Source organism: Bidens hawaiensis, unplaced genomic scaffold (genome assembly GCF_021521415.1).
Source record: "Bidens hawaiensis isolate Kalapana, Puna unplaced genomic scaffold, B.hawaiensis_p1.1 tig00036331_1, whole genome shotgun sequence".
Taxonomy (NCBI): domain Eukaryota; kingdom Viridiplantae; phylum Streptophyta; class Magnoliopsida; order Asterales; family Asteraceae; genus Bidens; species Bidens hawaiensis.
In genome coordinates, this window is record NW_027496332.1 from 140,770 (window position 1) to 157,115 (window position 16,346).

At 33.8% G+C, this 16,346-nt stretch overlaps 2 pseudogenes across 2 annotated transcripts; both read left to right on the top strand.

The window, feature by feature from the left end:
- Positions 1-287: 287 nt before the first annotated feature.
- On the top strand, positions 288-7,743 carry LOC143588342 (phototropin-2-like; annotated as a pseudogene). The gene is made up of 24 exons (XR_013145093.1): positions 288-699; positions 1,461-1,643; positions 1,714-1,805; positions 1,969-2,179; positions 2,628-2,832; positions 2,953-3,023; positions 3,117-3,223; positions 3,298-3,347; positions 3,436-3,540; positions 3,641-3,700; positions 4,102-4,191; positions 4,282-4,358; positions 4,834-4,918; positions 4,997-5,077; positions 5,470-5,573; positions 5,682-5,732; positions 5,816-5,923; positions 6,028-6,144; positions 6,551-6,602; positions 6,692-6,804; positions 6,918-7,059; position 7,195; positions 7,282-7,393; positions 7,479-7,743. The product of XR_013145093.1 is annotated as a phototropin-2-like (transcript).
- Positions 7,744-9,570: 1,827 nt separating this feature from the next.
- On the top strand, positions 9,571-11,279 carry LOC143588351 (uncharacterized; annotated as a pseudogene). The gene is made up of 2 exons (XR_013145097.1): positions 9,571-9,858; positions 10,994-11,279. The product of XR_013145097.1 is annotated as an uncharacterized LOC143588351 (transcript).
- The last annotated feature ends 5,067 nt before the right edge of the window (positions 11,280-16,346 follow it).

The following is a 16,346-nucleotide window of genomic DNA, read 5'->3' on the forward strand; positions in this document are numbered from 1 at the left end:
AATTAATTCACTTCACCCTCTCATATATAATCTGTGTCTAATTTAAAAAACACCATTAAAAGCTATATCTAATTTCTCCTCCATTGACATAAACAACATATCATGCAAATATCCTCACCGATCTTTGTCTCTCTTTTACCTCAACCTTTTATTAGAAACAACAAAACCACCATTTGATAGTTACCAACTTCATAATCATTAACGTACATTTTTATTTTTATCTAAACCATGCATATATATTATATATAGGTGGCGAGCTCGGTTCACTGAAGCTTAAAATCTACAACAAGTAAAAATGACGAAAGCCGAATCAAGCACGACAAAAACCGACAACAAATGGATGGCATTCGACAAAGATCCTAAGCCTCCGATGGCTAGAATCACTCCACCTGAAGAGGACATGGGGAAGATAGTTGAGCGAACGGCCGAATGGCCAGGAGGGGACATTGTAGCTAGTTTAATCGCGGACGAGGAGTCAAGCCTAAGGACCTCATCGGCGTCATGGAGGTCCTCCCACGGGGATTCTTTCTCATCGAATCAGCCGCGGGTTTCACAAGAGTTGAAAGATGCTCTTGCAACTCTTCAGCAGACATTTGTGGTGTCTGATGCCACAAAGCCGGACTGTCCCATTATGTATGCTAGTAGTGGCTTCTTTACAATGACTGGCTATTCTTCTAAAGAAGTCATTGGCAGAAACTGGTAAGTTTGTTTTTATAACAATTTAGGGGTGTCTGAAATTACCAAACTGAAACAAAAACCAACGGTATAGTTTTATATTTACGTAAAAACCAACTTTCGGTTCGGTTTTAGCTTTTGCGTGTAATTAAAACAAAAAAAACCCGAATAGAACCAAACTGATATTTTAGATTTTCATATTTCCTTTGACTTAATTTTAAGTAATTTATAATAATTTAATATATAGTGTAGCAACAATATTTTAGCCAAAATGCACGATACGCACCTAATTATGAATTTTTTGCTGGATTGGGTGATTTAAAGAAAAAAAAAGTGGTTTTAGGTGGTTGACTAGAATTTAAGTGGTTTTATGTAATTTGATATCTCAGATAGCGGATTACCAGTACACGTCAGCATACATTCCATGTGGCTGTCCACGTCAGCCAATTGTTCAACAAGTGTCGTCCATGTGGAATTCGCTATCTCAAATAGCGGATTACACAGAGTTTCCAGATGGTAAATGTTGGTAAAAGGACTCTGCGTAATCCGCTATTTGAGATAGCGGATTCCACTTGGACGACACGTGTTGAACAATTTAATATATAGTGTAGCAACAATATTTTAGCCAAAATGCATGATACCCGCCTAATTATCGATCAACTAACAAAATTATTTACGCTCAACACATGGCAATATTTTTCGACCCAAAAATTTCAAACACAACCAAATGTAAAAAGATGAGAAAAATTATATATGCAAATTCTGAAAGAAAGGTGTTAGTGCAGCCGGTTTCTGCAGGGGAAAGATACAGACCAGAAGGAGGTGGATAAGATAAGACATACAGTGAAAACAGGAACAAGTTATTGTGGCAGGCTCTATAACTACAAGAAAGATGGAACTCCTTTCTGGAATCTACTCACTGTCACCCCTATCAAAGATGAAAATGGAAAAACCATCAAATTCATTGGGTAAAACTAATTTATCTTCTTTTCTTTTTTCTGTATTTGTGAGTAAATTGTTATTGCTTTGATTGCACAGAATGCAAGTTGAAGTCAGCAAATACACAGAAGGTGTGAATGAAAAGGAGTTGAGACCAAATGGATTGCCAAAGTCACTAATTCGCTATGATGGTATGTTGCTTTTTCTATGTATACATAACATAAAAACGCGTATGATCCCATTCATAGCTTTTCTAACGTGTGTAGTGCAGTATAGTAATCCAGATAACATAAAGTATAACTATGAATACAAAACATTTTTTTTAAATAAGTTTTGTGTTTTGACCTTGACCAGCTCGTCAGAAGGAGACCGCGCTCGGTTCCATAGTGGAGGTGGTACAGACAGTTGAGCGTCCTCGCTCTCAAATCCATTCTAGTAAAACAGAAATACAAGAGACGATCTATGAAAAAACGAGTCTAAGTACACCTGGACAAGAAACACCCCTCTTTGATCCTAAAGGCGATTTGTCTAACAACCGGAAATCAACTCGTAATTCTTTAGTCGGGTGAGTGCTTACTTATCTATTTACACACGGATTAATTTCGTATGTATACCTGACCAAAACTAAAAGTATCATATATACCCAACTTAAATTATTTTTTACTTAATGACCATTGTACCCCTTTCCATTATGTATGTTTCAACCCTATTTTTTATTAACATTGACAATAATCAAGATGGGCATATATGAAATTTCAACATTTAGTAAAAAATGGGTCAAAGTTCTCTTTAAGCTAAAAATAGGTAAATAAAAAAAATGAAGTTTTATTAAACTGTTTTTAATTGTGTACATTTGATATTTTTAACTAATTTGTAAGTGCATATATGATATTTTCCAAGTTTGCAGAGGTATATATGAAATTGCTCCTTCAAACATCTCATAATATTATTATCATTGTTGTTAGAGTTTTATCTAAACACCATAATCATTTACGTATAACATGTCCACACAGGTCAAAAGGAAGGACTTCGACCCATGAGCGTCAACCTAGTATTGAGCCGGAGGAGTTAATGACAAAAGATATAAGTCGCACAGACAGCTGGGATCGTGCACAAAGAGTGAGGGACATGCGTCAGGGAATAGACTTAGCCACTACACTTGAGCGTATCGAAAAGAATTTTGTTATAACAGATCCTAGGCTCCCAGATAACCCCATTGTAAGAACATATACTTGTTTTCTGTCGTTTACTTAGGAATGGCCCGTTTGGTTTATTTTTAGGACGAAATCACCGGTTTGACCAATAATGTTAAAAATTACTATCCTTGATGATATGCAGATTTTTGCATCAGATAGCTTTCTTGAGTTGACAGAGTTTACACGTGAGGAAATTTTGGGCAGAAACTGTCGGTACGAAGCTATCACTTTCTATAAATATATTTTTTTTATATGAAGTTTATTTGTGTAGCATAAATTGTAGCCATCATAATTTACTTTGTATAGATTTCTACAAGGACCCGAAACGGATCAAGGGACAGTTGATAAAATACGAGCTGCCATCAGAGAACAAAGAGAAATCACCGTGCAGTTAATTAACTATACAAAAAGCGGTGAGCTTAATTTCATATGTATTTCTGAAGTCATTGTTTGAGTTCATGTGACCGACATACGAAATGTGTAACAGGAAAGAAATTCTGGAATTTATTTCACTTGCAACCTATGCGCGACCAAAAGGTAAGGAACAATATATAATTTATGTACTCCCATATAATGCTGGATTACCTTTAAATATGTATAAACATATGGTGTTTTTAACATTCAGGGAGAACTTCAATACTTTATCGGTGTCCAACTAGATGGAAGTGGTAACGTGGAACCATTAAAGAATCGCCTTTCAGACAGCACAGAGAAACACAGTGCTAAGTTGGTATATATAATTTCTTTTTTTCGTTGTAGTTTATTAGCAACAAGATATGCATACGCCTTAATATTATTTGATTTATTAAGGTTTTCGTCTCGTTGACCAGGTCAAAGCTACTGCAGAAAATGTTAACGAAGCTGTTCGAGAACTTCCTGATGCCAACTTGGTAAGGTACTTGACTAGGCTTGAGTTTAGCTCATTTCGAGCTCTTTGTTTAATAGTTTGAGCTCAGCTTGTGAGTCGTTTTATCAAACCTAGTCTCGGTTCGCTAATTACTAATTAAATAATTTGTATACATTTTTAATTATTTACATATATATTTCAATAATAATTTATAAATATATAATGCAATACATATTTAAGTATTTTTATTATATTTCCATATATAATAAATATGGTTGATTTTCCAGCATATTTTCCCTGGTGTTGTACTTGATAGTTCCTGCTGTTTGTTTATTTATTTATACCATTGTAGCTCAAAATAATGTTTATAAATCTCAAACATAGTACGTTTCTTGTCGTTAGTTTAATGCACACTTTTGACTTGTGTTTTTCGTACCACTTCAGAGGCCAGAGGACTTGTGGGCTATCCACTCGCGACCGGTGTTTCCCATGCCTCACAAGAAGTATAATTCATCTTGGAAAGCAGTACAAAAGGTAACTGTTCTTTAATTATTTTATGAACTTTCAGTGTTCATAAGTTTTATATAATTATATGACATTAGATCATTCACATTATCTTTGCAGATCACTGCAAGTGGTGAAGTAATCGGACTTGATCATTTTAAGCCTATTAGGCCTTTGGGAAGTGGAGATACCGGCAGGTATTGATTTTTATGATTTAATTTCAAGTTTTCATTAATTTACACTTTTAGATGATGTTCACATTGATCGTCATAGTATTAAACATGCATAATCAATTTATTTATTTACTAGGTTAGAAACCCGTGAATTACCCGGGTTGAATAAAATAAAATATTAAATAGTTAATTTAATGAAAATTTTTAGGAATTAGAAAACGATATTTTGAGAAAAGATATGATTGATGTTATGTTTAAGTCAAGTCATGTATCTCACATTAGTTACTAGTTTATTATCTTAAATTAAGAAATAGAATACATAGATGTGAACTAAGAGAAGTGGGAAAAAAATCATAGGCTCACTAAACTGTAACACGTGACGCAACCAGTTACTTATTTATTGGATAAGATTTATTTCATCCATGATTAATTACATCTTGTTAAAGTAATAGTTCTAGAGTCATGTTTAGTTGTTGATCATTCATTATGTTGGTTGCAGTGTCCATTTGGTTGAACTTAAAGGTACTGGTGAACTTTTTGCCATGAAGGCAATGGATAAATCAGTAATGTTAAACAGCAACAAGGTATGTTCATCACTGGCCATTTTTTTTATTTGTAGTTATAACGGTAATTATAATAATAAATTATCATGCAAATGGCAGGTTCATCGAGCTTGCATCGAAAGGGAGATAATTGCACTACTGGATCATCCTTTCCTTCCGACGCTATACACATCTCTTCAGGTCTCATATATTGCCTTATTTCTACTGGATCTATGCAAGTGAAAATTTCCAAAATAGTCAAGTTTGACCAAAAATTTGCAAAAACAGTCATTGAAATGTAGCCTACACTTTCATAGTCCATACATGTTTTAGTCCAATCGGATTGCGCCATGTCGGTTAAGGTGGGAGGTTTGGGGACCCGTTGGCTAAGCGTTAGCAGACTTGGCTGATATGCCATTTTTCTGATTGGTTTAAAAATGAGGACAACTATAAAAGTGTAGCCTAAATTTCAGTGTATATTTTTAAAAAAATCTGGTCAAAGTTGACTATTTTGGTAATTTTCCTTTTATGTAATTAGTTTTCCATTTAGGCTGGACTCTTACAACTATACTAATGTGCCTTTGTATCCTCAGACTCCAACACATGTCTGCTTGATAACAGACTTTTGCCCCGGTGGAGAGTTATTTGCTCTGCTTGACAAACAACCTCTTAAGTTAGTCAACGAAGACTCGGCAAGGTACTTTTTAGAAATCTTTTAACCTATAAATAACGGTAACCTTTGTATTTCCTAGTATATAAATATTTACAAATTTTGCTAACGATAAAAATATATACTTGTACGCAGGTTCTATGCAGCTGAGGTTGTAATCGGCTTAGAGGTATCTTCATTGTTTAGGTATCTCTAGTGAATTTCAATGTCAAACATGAGGTCAACTCATCATATCATATTGTTATTAACATAACATCTTGTCCTTGCAGGTATCATCTATAGGGACTTGAAACCGGAAAAACATATTACTTCAATCCGATGGGCATGTTGTATTGAGTGACTTTGATCTATCATTTAGGACTCAGTGTAAACCTCAAGTATGTCTTTATTTCTTTGATATTGAAAAGCCACACATTATTTTTTTACTATGTGAGGTTGGTGTGTTGTTATAACAGAATTCTCTATTGTTATAATTTTGCAGGTCATAAAGCATCCTCGGCCTAAACGAAGATCTAGAACCCAACCCCCACCCACACTTTTTGCTGAACCGTATACACAATCAAATTCATTTGTTGGGACCGAAGAATACATTGCCCCGGTATGTTTTTTAGAATATTAATTTGTTATAGGATAATCGAAAAATAACAATTTTCATTAATTTTTTCTTTTTCTTTTTTTATAACGATGCGTACTGACATGTTTATGTTATGAACGAACAAACACGAAAAAGAATTCTCGTTTGTTTTAACTGTTTGTGTTTGATCGTTTGTTCGGTTAAAGATAGGCAACAAACACGGACATGCTATGTACATGTTCGTTGGTTTGGTTACAAGCTTATGTAGCTTTTAGATGATTATGTGAGTGGGATTGCCCTTGGCAATGGAAGTAATAGTTAGAAGTCTCACTCGTTAAATTGCGAGTTTGGGATGTATTATAGACCAGTGCGTCACAATAGATTATTAAAATCCAATTTACCTTAAGTTTTGTATATGACAACATTGTAGGAAATTATAACAGGAGCTGGGCACACGAGTGCTATTGATTGGTGGGCTGTCGGTAAGCTGCTTGTTATTCTGATCATGTAATATCAAGTAACCTCACTGTGTTTCGGTTATTATAGTTCTTTTAATATCATCTTCTTACAGGTATTTTGATATATGAGATGCTTTATGGTCGTACACCGTTTAGAGGAAAGAATAGGCAGAAGACATTTTCAAATATATTGCATAAAGACCTAACATTTCCAAGTAGCATTCCGGTAACTAAAGATATCATCTCAAATATATGAATGAATTTATTAATAGTTTTGTTTTTGGTAATTTGCCCTTATTATCTATTAAACAACATTTTGTGCAATGGATGGGGGTTTAGGTAAGTCTTGCTGCAAGACAGCTGATTCATGCATTGTTGAACCGAGACCCTGCCGCTCGTTTAGGATCAAGTGGTGGTGCCAGTGCAATAAAAGCGCAACGCATTTTTCCGTGGAATAAACTGGCCCTTGATCCGCTGCATGGTATGCACTATTGGTTTTCGTTTCAAGTTATTTTTTTACAAAAAATATTCATTTTGACCAATATTTTATTTATTTATTTTATTTTTATTATGACTGACACTAATCCTTTATAATTAACCTAGTTTTTGAACAAAGTGTTTTTAATCAACCCAACCCGTCTTGTGTAGAAAAAATCTTTACTGTTAACAATGAATACTTACAACAGTAATTGACGATGCAGAGCCCGGCCACCATTGGATGCTCCTCTTGAGTTAATTAAGGCGGATCCAAACGCAAAAGATATACAGTGGGATGATGGTTCCATGATGGATAACTCTTTGGATATATTCTAGAGGTTTATTTCCACATGTCGTATGCTTCGTGTTAGCTCCTTTGTTCTCCGTGTAAAACGTTAATAGTTTTTGAACTTTTGGTTGCAGGGAAGTTGAATGTAAATCCTAAACAAGAAAACATCCTAGATCCTGCTTTCTATTATTATTTTGTACAAAGAACATGTCTTGCCTCATATGTTTGATGTATTCTTACTGCTATCCGGCTTTCATGCGTTTGTTTTTGGTAGCTGCTGCAACTCTTGCCCGGGATCTATTAATTATTTAATTTTTGTAACTACTTGTCATAAAACAACATATGTGTTAGTAAATAATGAATAAATGTGTTGTGAATTAATCGAAGATCGTTTCCATAGCTTTCGTGGTAGCCGTTCGTCTTCTTGTTTAACATGCCAACTTATGCTAGTGAGTTACATAGTTAAAAAACTTTACAACTTTGCTTTACCAAAACATTATTTATACTCTTACAGAACTTTCTTATAAATACTTTATCAGACACTAATGTAACACATCTTACTCAAACCAGCTAAGGTAGTTTTCCAAGCCGTTATATAAGATTTTATTAGTGTTAGGGTTAACAGTGAGGGTGGGGTGAACTTGATTTTACATTAGTGGAGATAAACGGTTATGCTATGACAATATCAATAACCGAATTATCTACCAACCATTTTAACAGGGCCGTCTCTGAGATTTCAAGTGCCCGAGACGAGTAAAAAGAATAGGCATTATATAAACAAAACACAATTATTAATGGATTGATTGCTAAATTGCTTCATGAAGACATGAACTCATCATCTACTAGGACCTGCATTTTTAAACTTTAAAGTGTGTATTATTTATATAAAAAATATATAAAAAGGGCAGAAAGTTCTTGTAAAGATACGACAAAAGGTTGGCTGAAAAAATACAAGTAAATATAATAAAATATTATTATTTTTATCATCTCCTCAACACCAAAAGTTCCTAACTCCTTACCCTTTAACTCCATACACCCGCTGAAAAATTTGTTTTTTTTTCTTATATCTTTTTCCTACTTTTTCCTCATTATTTCACAAGCAATCGACACAATTTCACTAGTTAATGTTTAAAATAAATGATAAAATACTTACATATTAAAAAAAAAAACTTAAAACTTTTGTGCCCTCAATCGAAACCCGTGCCCTAAATGATTGCCGAGCCCAGGATTGGGTCTAGGCCGGCCCTGCATCTTAACTACCAAGAGATGCAATCTTTCACAAAACATTACGTCGTCTTAAATGAATGTTGTGATGGTTCTCCAACTATAAACTAAAGTCTTTGATTTATTTTTGAGACATTTTTTTTAATGCACAAAATAAGTACCCACTCCTGATTTACTAACAATCTGATTAAGATTTTGAATGTACTATTAGAGAATACTTATGTAGGACTCATTTTAGTTCCTTTTTTGAAAGCTAATAATAATTATTACCGTAATATTGTCACAATTAAGTTTGAACTCGAAAATTTCTAGTTGTAAATCAGGACTCTTATCAGTAGTTAATAATTTGATTTTTGATTTTTGAGATAATAAGTGTTAAATTTTAAAGTTCAATACTTTGATTTATGATTTTCGTATATTTATTAACATTTTAAAGTTAAACTAATTACTTTTTAAATAGTTTTATCCACTCTTCACTTCCAATAGTTTTATTTTATTAGTCCTAACCGTCTATTCTTATATCATTTCCTTTCGTTTTTTTTCTTATCTTGAGTAAACTATGTGAACCTAAGTATGTAAATGAGATTTGAGAATGAGAGATAAATACACAAAAACAATTAGAGTTATCAAAAAATAATTAAATGTTATATATGAATAAGTGTAATTGAATATTTAGGTTATTATTAAGCCACTGAGGATTACTCATATTTGTAAATTAGCGTAAAATGGCTTGACCTGAAACACGACACGAATTTAAATGAGTTGGGTTAGGGTTAAAGAATTTCAACACGTTAACCTGACACGATTAACTCGTATAAGCTAATAATACGAATAATAAAGGACCATGGGTAACTAGGTAATAATTTCGTTTGTGTCTTGAGTTGGGTCGCACAATTTGACTGAGAAATAAATAATGTTGGTTGACTAATAAGAAGTTAAGTCGTAACTCAAATGGGGTTGAATTGAGTCTCTCACTTCCCCCAAATTATTATTACAAAGTTTTAGACGTCATTCATCACCTACAATCACTGTCGTCAATCTGCGACGATTCGATCAGATTTTCCAGCGGCTACTGTTGGATGATCTGATGAGTTCTGAGTTGTAGAACTAGTCAAATTAGAAATCATTCATACAAGACACGATGATGCTATCTCGATCGAATTCTATTCACCAAGACAAGAAAATAATAACGCGATCGAATCTGGTACGCGAGTATCAAATTCGAACGAAGCATGATTGGGCATCCATCTCTCTCTTCTCTCCCACTACTTCTAATCTCTATACCTCCAGGTACGTACTACTATCCATTTATTAATTAGGGTTTCCAAATTCATTTATTGTAAATTCAATCTGCTTCTGAAAGGTGAATTTAGGTTACAAATTGATTTTTTTTTAATCCCAAATTATGCCACAATAACCGCATATTATGCCACTAATTAATCAAAACACTTTGTTGATAATAATCTAATGCTTATATCTTCCAAAAATGTTTACTTTTTATATGCAGGAGGCTTCTTCTTGTTAAATCTAATGCTTATTTCTATAAAAAATATATTTACTTTTTGAGTAATTTTGTGGAAATAGATGGGAATGATTAGGGGATATTAAAGAGTTGTTTTGAGAAATTGATTAAAGGGGGAATATATTGTGATTTTGTTAATACTCAAGCTTCAGTTCTTTAGCCTAAATCTAATGCATACTTCTTACACATATTTAATAAATAATAGTTTTGTATAGGGCTGTAAACAAGCTGAGTCCAGTTTGAGCTTGGCTTGTTTCGAACTTTTATTTTTAAACCACGATATCACCTCGTTTATTATTTATTAAGTAATTACTATATACAAATATAATTATCTTTTTTATATGTTTTTATTTTTTAATATAGCGTATATTATTTAGTTGTTTTATCTTAATTGTGTTTATAATTATAAGCAAATGTATACGTAGTATATGAAATGAAAATAATATAAATAATAGGCTCGTTTACGCTCGCAAACCAACTTAGGTCGGGCTCGTTAATTAATAAGCTTATTTTTAGGCTCAACCTCGGGCTCGTTTATCAAAACAAGCTTATTTTTAGGCTCAATCTTTGGCTCGTTTATTAAACAAGCTTATTTTTAGGCTCAACCTCGGGCTCGTTTATTAAACAAGCTTGATTTTAGCTTTTAACGGGCCGATCTCAAGTAGCTCACACACAACTTGGCTTGTTTGCATCCCCAATTTTGTAGGCAAAGATTGGGAATGATTAAGGGATATTAAAGAGTCATTGAGAAAAAGAGTATATGCTCTTACAACGTCAAGATGTTGTTTTTGTATACGCTAAAAAGTTAACATTTATGGTTAACGTTATTATTAGCATTTTCATCATTCATAAGAGTATAAGACTACTGACTGCCGTGTTGGTCTTTTGTTTGTCTTGATGCAGGGTTGACGTGGTGATTTTTGTAATTTGGGAACTTGTGATACTAGCTTTTTTTGTTTTCTGTGCGGTTTCATTATATTACAGGCAGTTGAAACTAGCTTTAGTATTAGCTAGCGTCACGTTGCTCCTGTTATTATGTATGAAGGTTACCAAACATGTAAAAACTGGCACACAAGAAGAAGCGAAGGATGCTTCTTCCTTTATCAATGTAGAACACAGTCTAGAAGCCTTATATTCCTTTTTTTTAAATGTAAATTGCAACAAGTTTTGACCATTATTACTGTTTTTGTTTGTTCGGTTGTGTAATGCCTTTGATTATTGGGTATGTTGTTTGTCAGTGTGCAATTTGACTAGGTTCCATTTTAAAGCACTGATGGTACATTCAGAAAACATCCTAGGTGTTTTGTTGAGTTGATGCCAAAATTCAGTTTATGTTAAAATTGAAAGTTCTTTAGCAAATTTTTATATGTAATACAACACGATATCAAGAGTGGGAATTTTAATAAAACGAATGTTTTATTATGTTGTATATAGTATTGTTCCAAACTGGGTTGGGAACCCCCTCCGTTGAAACATGTTCGGAGTTCAGAACCGGTGTTAAAATCAAAAGAAGTGATCCTTTTTCACTTTATAACCAGTTGGGAACTGGTTTAGGGCAAAAGCCTGTTTTGACTTTTGTTGACCCGAACTTGAATCGATATGGAACCAGATCCGCTTTAGACAATAGCCTGTTTTGACTTTTGTTGACCTAAACCTGAACTGATATGTTGACTTTTGTTGACCCTAAACCTGAACTGATATGTTGACTTTTGTTGACCTAAACCTGAACTGATATGTTGACTTTTGTTGACCTAAACCTGAACTGACATGTTTTAAACTTTTGTTGACCTAAACCTGAAATGTTATGGAATCAAAACCGGTTTAGGCAAAAGCATGTTTTGACTTTTGTAGACCCAAAGTTTGGAACCTGTTTGGGGAAAAACTGGTTTGTATACCTCTTCCAAAAAGAATGCATGTAGCTCATACTTGGAGTTGGAGCAAGCTTTTCACCTTTTATGCTTAGAACTAATTCTTCAAGTATAATGTCAATCACTAGAAGAACAACGCTATATTTTCACTTTTTTAGTTAAATAGCAAATTGTAAACAAAGAAAATTTGAACTAAACTGCTCATAAACAGGGCTAGTGGGTCAACCTATTTAACTGGGTCAACCTACTTAACTAAACATGATGTCGACCTTGGTAAATAAAACATGTTAAACATGTAAACCTAAACACAACCCATTTAATTAAGGATGTCGACCCAAACACTACATGTTTTTTAAAGGTGTTAGATATGCTAACCGAAAAATCTAAGTATTCCAGTGTAGTATTCAGGTTGCGTCATAAATTGGCATCCATAGGTGGAACCCGCCCATTACTCAATGTTGAGACCATATAATATGAGGGCAATTGCTAAGTTTTCAAACGAAGACTATTAAACATCATTGGGGATAATATATCATTTCTGTTACTTTAACAATGAATAATACAATTAATGAGATTATAAAACACTGAAATCAATAAATTCTTGAGTGAATACTACTATATAGTTGGAGAGAAATTGAGGAATATTATAAAAACAAGAAATTGTAACTTCCATCTCCACATCCAACGGCCACACACACCATTAATTTCCAAAACCCTAACCAGCAAACCTCTCTGCAACAAACTAACAATGGACAAAGATCACCAAACCCCATCACCATCTATATCTATCCGAGACAGATCAAGACGCCCAAAAACCAACACTCAAAATCCCAGCTTGTTTTCGCAACCACCGCCATGCAGATTCTCATCTGCACTCACCAATTAATAATACACCATCTGATCATCCACCCATCAAAAGATCACCTTCATCTAATAGTTTCTTACGTTCAACTTTCAAGAATATTAATGATCTTGCAACACTCTTAGATTGCAGTCCAGGAGAAGTTACCATTCGTCGCCGGAGGCAACGTTGTTCTTCAACAGATTTTGCGTATGATCCGTTAAGTTACTCGTTGAAATTTTGAGCAAGAGGCTGTTCATACTCAATACCTTCATGTCTAGATTGCCGGTTACTCCCACTGGAACTTATAACAAAACTTGATGATGCAACAAGATTTACGGTTGAGAAATGATTGAGCTAGATGATGTTTAGTGTTTGGTACTTTTGAGCAGTTAAGAGTTTGTTTATGGTTTTTACTTTTTAGGGTTTGGATTCTTTGTCATGCGTGTTATACTTGTGCTTTGGTTTTGAATGTGTAATAAGTGAAAGCTACTAGATCAATGATCATTCCTGAATATCAGATAAAGAAGAAGAAACCAGTTTCATTAGAATTGTTAATTAGTAACTTTTCAGCCACTAAGACCCAAGGTTTTAATTTTAGTTTTAGCTGGATCAGGTTTGCTATTAAGAGCCGGCCCCGAATATCATATAAAAATGACTTGACAAATCGAAATTCTAATATGTGTCACAATGCGGCTACAGAAGAGCCTACACGACAATGAAAAGGCTAGGAAGGTGTGGGGCCCATCACGGTTGCATAAATTTAAGCGTGCCGGATCCAAATGAGCCTAGCCGTGCCTTTATATTCCTCTTTGGAAGTTGTCAAGGCTGAGAGAGTGCACTATCATTAGCGTGTGGGGTCTAAAGGAACCTAACAATGTAACTTTTTAGTTGTCTTTGGAAACTGTCTAGGATACGGGTGCCTAAGGCAATACGTAGTGGGCGAAATGAAGGGGCGAATTCCAGCGATTTGGGGTGCGAACACCGCCCTCTGGGCTAATTGTGTGTGTGTTGGGGGGGGAGAACTGCTTGTCGTCTTGCTTCACTTTGGGTTATATTATTATTATATTAGTATGTGTGTGGGTGATATATATATATACATATATATATATATTATATATATATATATAATATATATATATATATATATATATATATATACTATATTGGGCTACAACACCATTACACCCCAAAAACAAAAACCCACCATTTGCTGATTGAGCGTCACATGACGCAAAACGCCCCCATTTTGTAGCCCCCTTCACTACACATAGCCTAATAATCAATGTGTAGGAAGCTAACCGAGCGCCTCATGCGTCTTTGAAAACTCTCCCGCCTTCTTCGTAGCTAGCCTTTTCATCGCTGTTTAGGTTCCTTAATAACCCTATCGTGAGATATGTCAGAATACCATTTTGACATGCCATTTTACATGCTCTTCTTTTTTTAGGCCATTGGTGCCTAATGATGCCTAAAACGGGCTTATATGTCAAGACGTGAGTATCCATGTCTATTTTGAGAAGGAAATAATTCCGTGCCTATTTTGAGAAATTTTTTAGTTGATTAGCCTATCTTAAAAAACTTTTCATATTTAAGTATTGAAAATGCTTAAAAGTTTTTGTTAGTGTATCATAAGGACTTTTACCTAAATTATATAACAAAAAAAATCATTGTTGCTGATCTGGTAAATGCGCATGACAGTTTTTTTTAACACTGGGATCTCTTTTAAATAAATAGCAAGAAGCTAGAAATATAAGACAATGTAACAAGTAGAAACGCCGGCTAAAGAAAAGTTATATTAGGTCCAATCCAAATGATCTACTTTAACTCTGTTTTTCACTTTTCACTAACATACCAATTAGAATTTAAAATCAATTACATTCTTATTTTTAGCAGGTGTATAAAAACCATAGCCAGCCCAAACTCAATTTACAGCCCATTAAAGTCACAATTGGTGAGGTGTATAACAATGCCTGTTTCATGTTACATACCAAAGTACCAAACTCATTTTGACACTTCACTGGCCCATCTGAGTGACCTGAAACCAAAGAACCCAAAACCCGAGTGACATACCTACTTTCAAGCAACTTTGTAAACGAGAGTTTTCACTTTGATCTTTGAGATAAAGTATGTGGTTTTTCCAAAGCCTTACCAGGTTATATATAAATAAGTTTTCTAAGCGTTCTAATCTAGTACCACATCTTTGTTTGCTGCTTTAAAGTCATCAAACTTGGTGTTTATATAACTTACCCGGTGCTTTCACAATTATGACAAAACTGATCAAGCAAAATAGTAGTTCTATCATTTGTAAAATATAAATAGAGGTGCCGCTTTTTTAAAACTGAAATAGTACATTTCTACGCTTCTTTAACTAGAACTTCTTTAATTATGACCCCACATAACTACATAAGTTGACCAATTCAAGAAAAAAAGGTTGGTCTAGTGGTTTATATTTAAAGTTATGCTGCAATGCAATGACACTTCATTTTTTTCTTTTACATGTCACTTTTACTAGCCCAAATCAAAGACCCAGTGGAAAATACTCCCGATCAGCAGTTCAGCACGTACACTTTTTTTAATTTTTAATTGTACGTATGGTTCTTGAATCTTGATAACTTCTTTTGTCACTTAATTCAGAAAAGTTGCTAAATGGCGTTCATGAATCCATATGGTTTAAAAAAGTGCTCATGAAAATCAACCTGCTGACTAAAACGTCAAAATACTCAATTAGATAATCAAGATTTAAGAATAATTGTTTCGAAAGCTAGGGTTTATTGGTTAATGGAAATTACCTAATTATTGCAAGCTAATCCAAGTTAAAAAGAGAACATAAGAACACAGAAAAGCATGGTGGGAAACAAACTAACATATGCAGAACTGATCACCTCAACTCTGGGTGGTTCTAGCTTCAATATCAGTTATTTGTACCACTAATAATTGTTTTCTCGGTTCTCCTTACATTATATGTGTATAAGTTTATATACGTTTTCACAAATAATATATAGAATATGTACAAAGGTATAAAGTAAGTGCCATGTTTGTCATACACGCACATATTAATATTTAAGCATCATCAACCTTGCATTTCCTTGATTTAATCATCGATGGTGCGGTTGTGTATATTTGAACATGGCCCGTTGTTATGTGATTTCATTCTCATATTTGTCACTAGATTTTGTCCCATAATGCCAAATCTTCATCCATGTACCTGAAAATCTGAATATGGCTCAAATCAGTATCATGTCACATAAAACCATCACAGTTTAAACATTATTAATTAGCCTCATGTCAAACAAATATGTATAAAATGAGATATGTAAGTATTTAACTATGACATGTTACTACTTACTTATAATAACCCGAACTTTGATATTGGATAATAAATATATATATATATATGATAATAATAATAATAATAATGGATGGGTTCAAACTCAAGACTAACCACATGTGCATTATTTTAAATTTCCATTTATCATCAAGTTGGCTTCTTCAAAATTCAAACTTTCGGCTATATCTGAGATGATCGATTCGTTTCTTTTTAAGCACC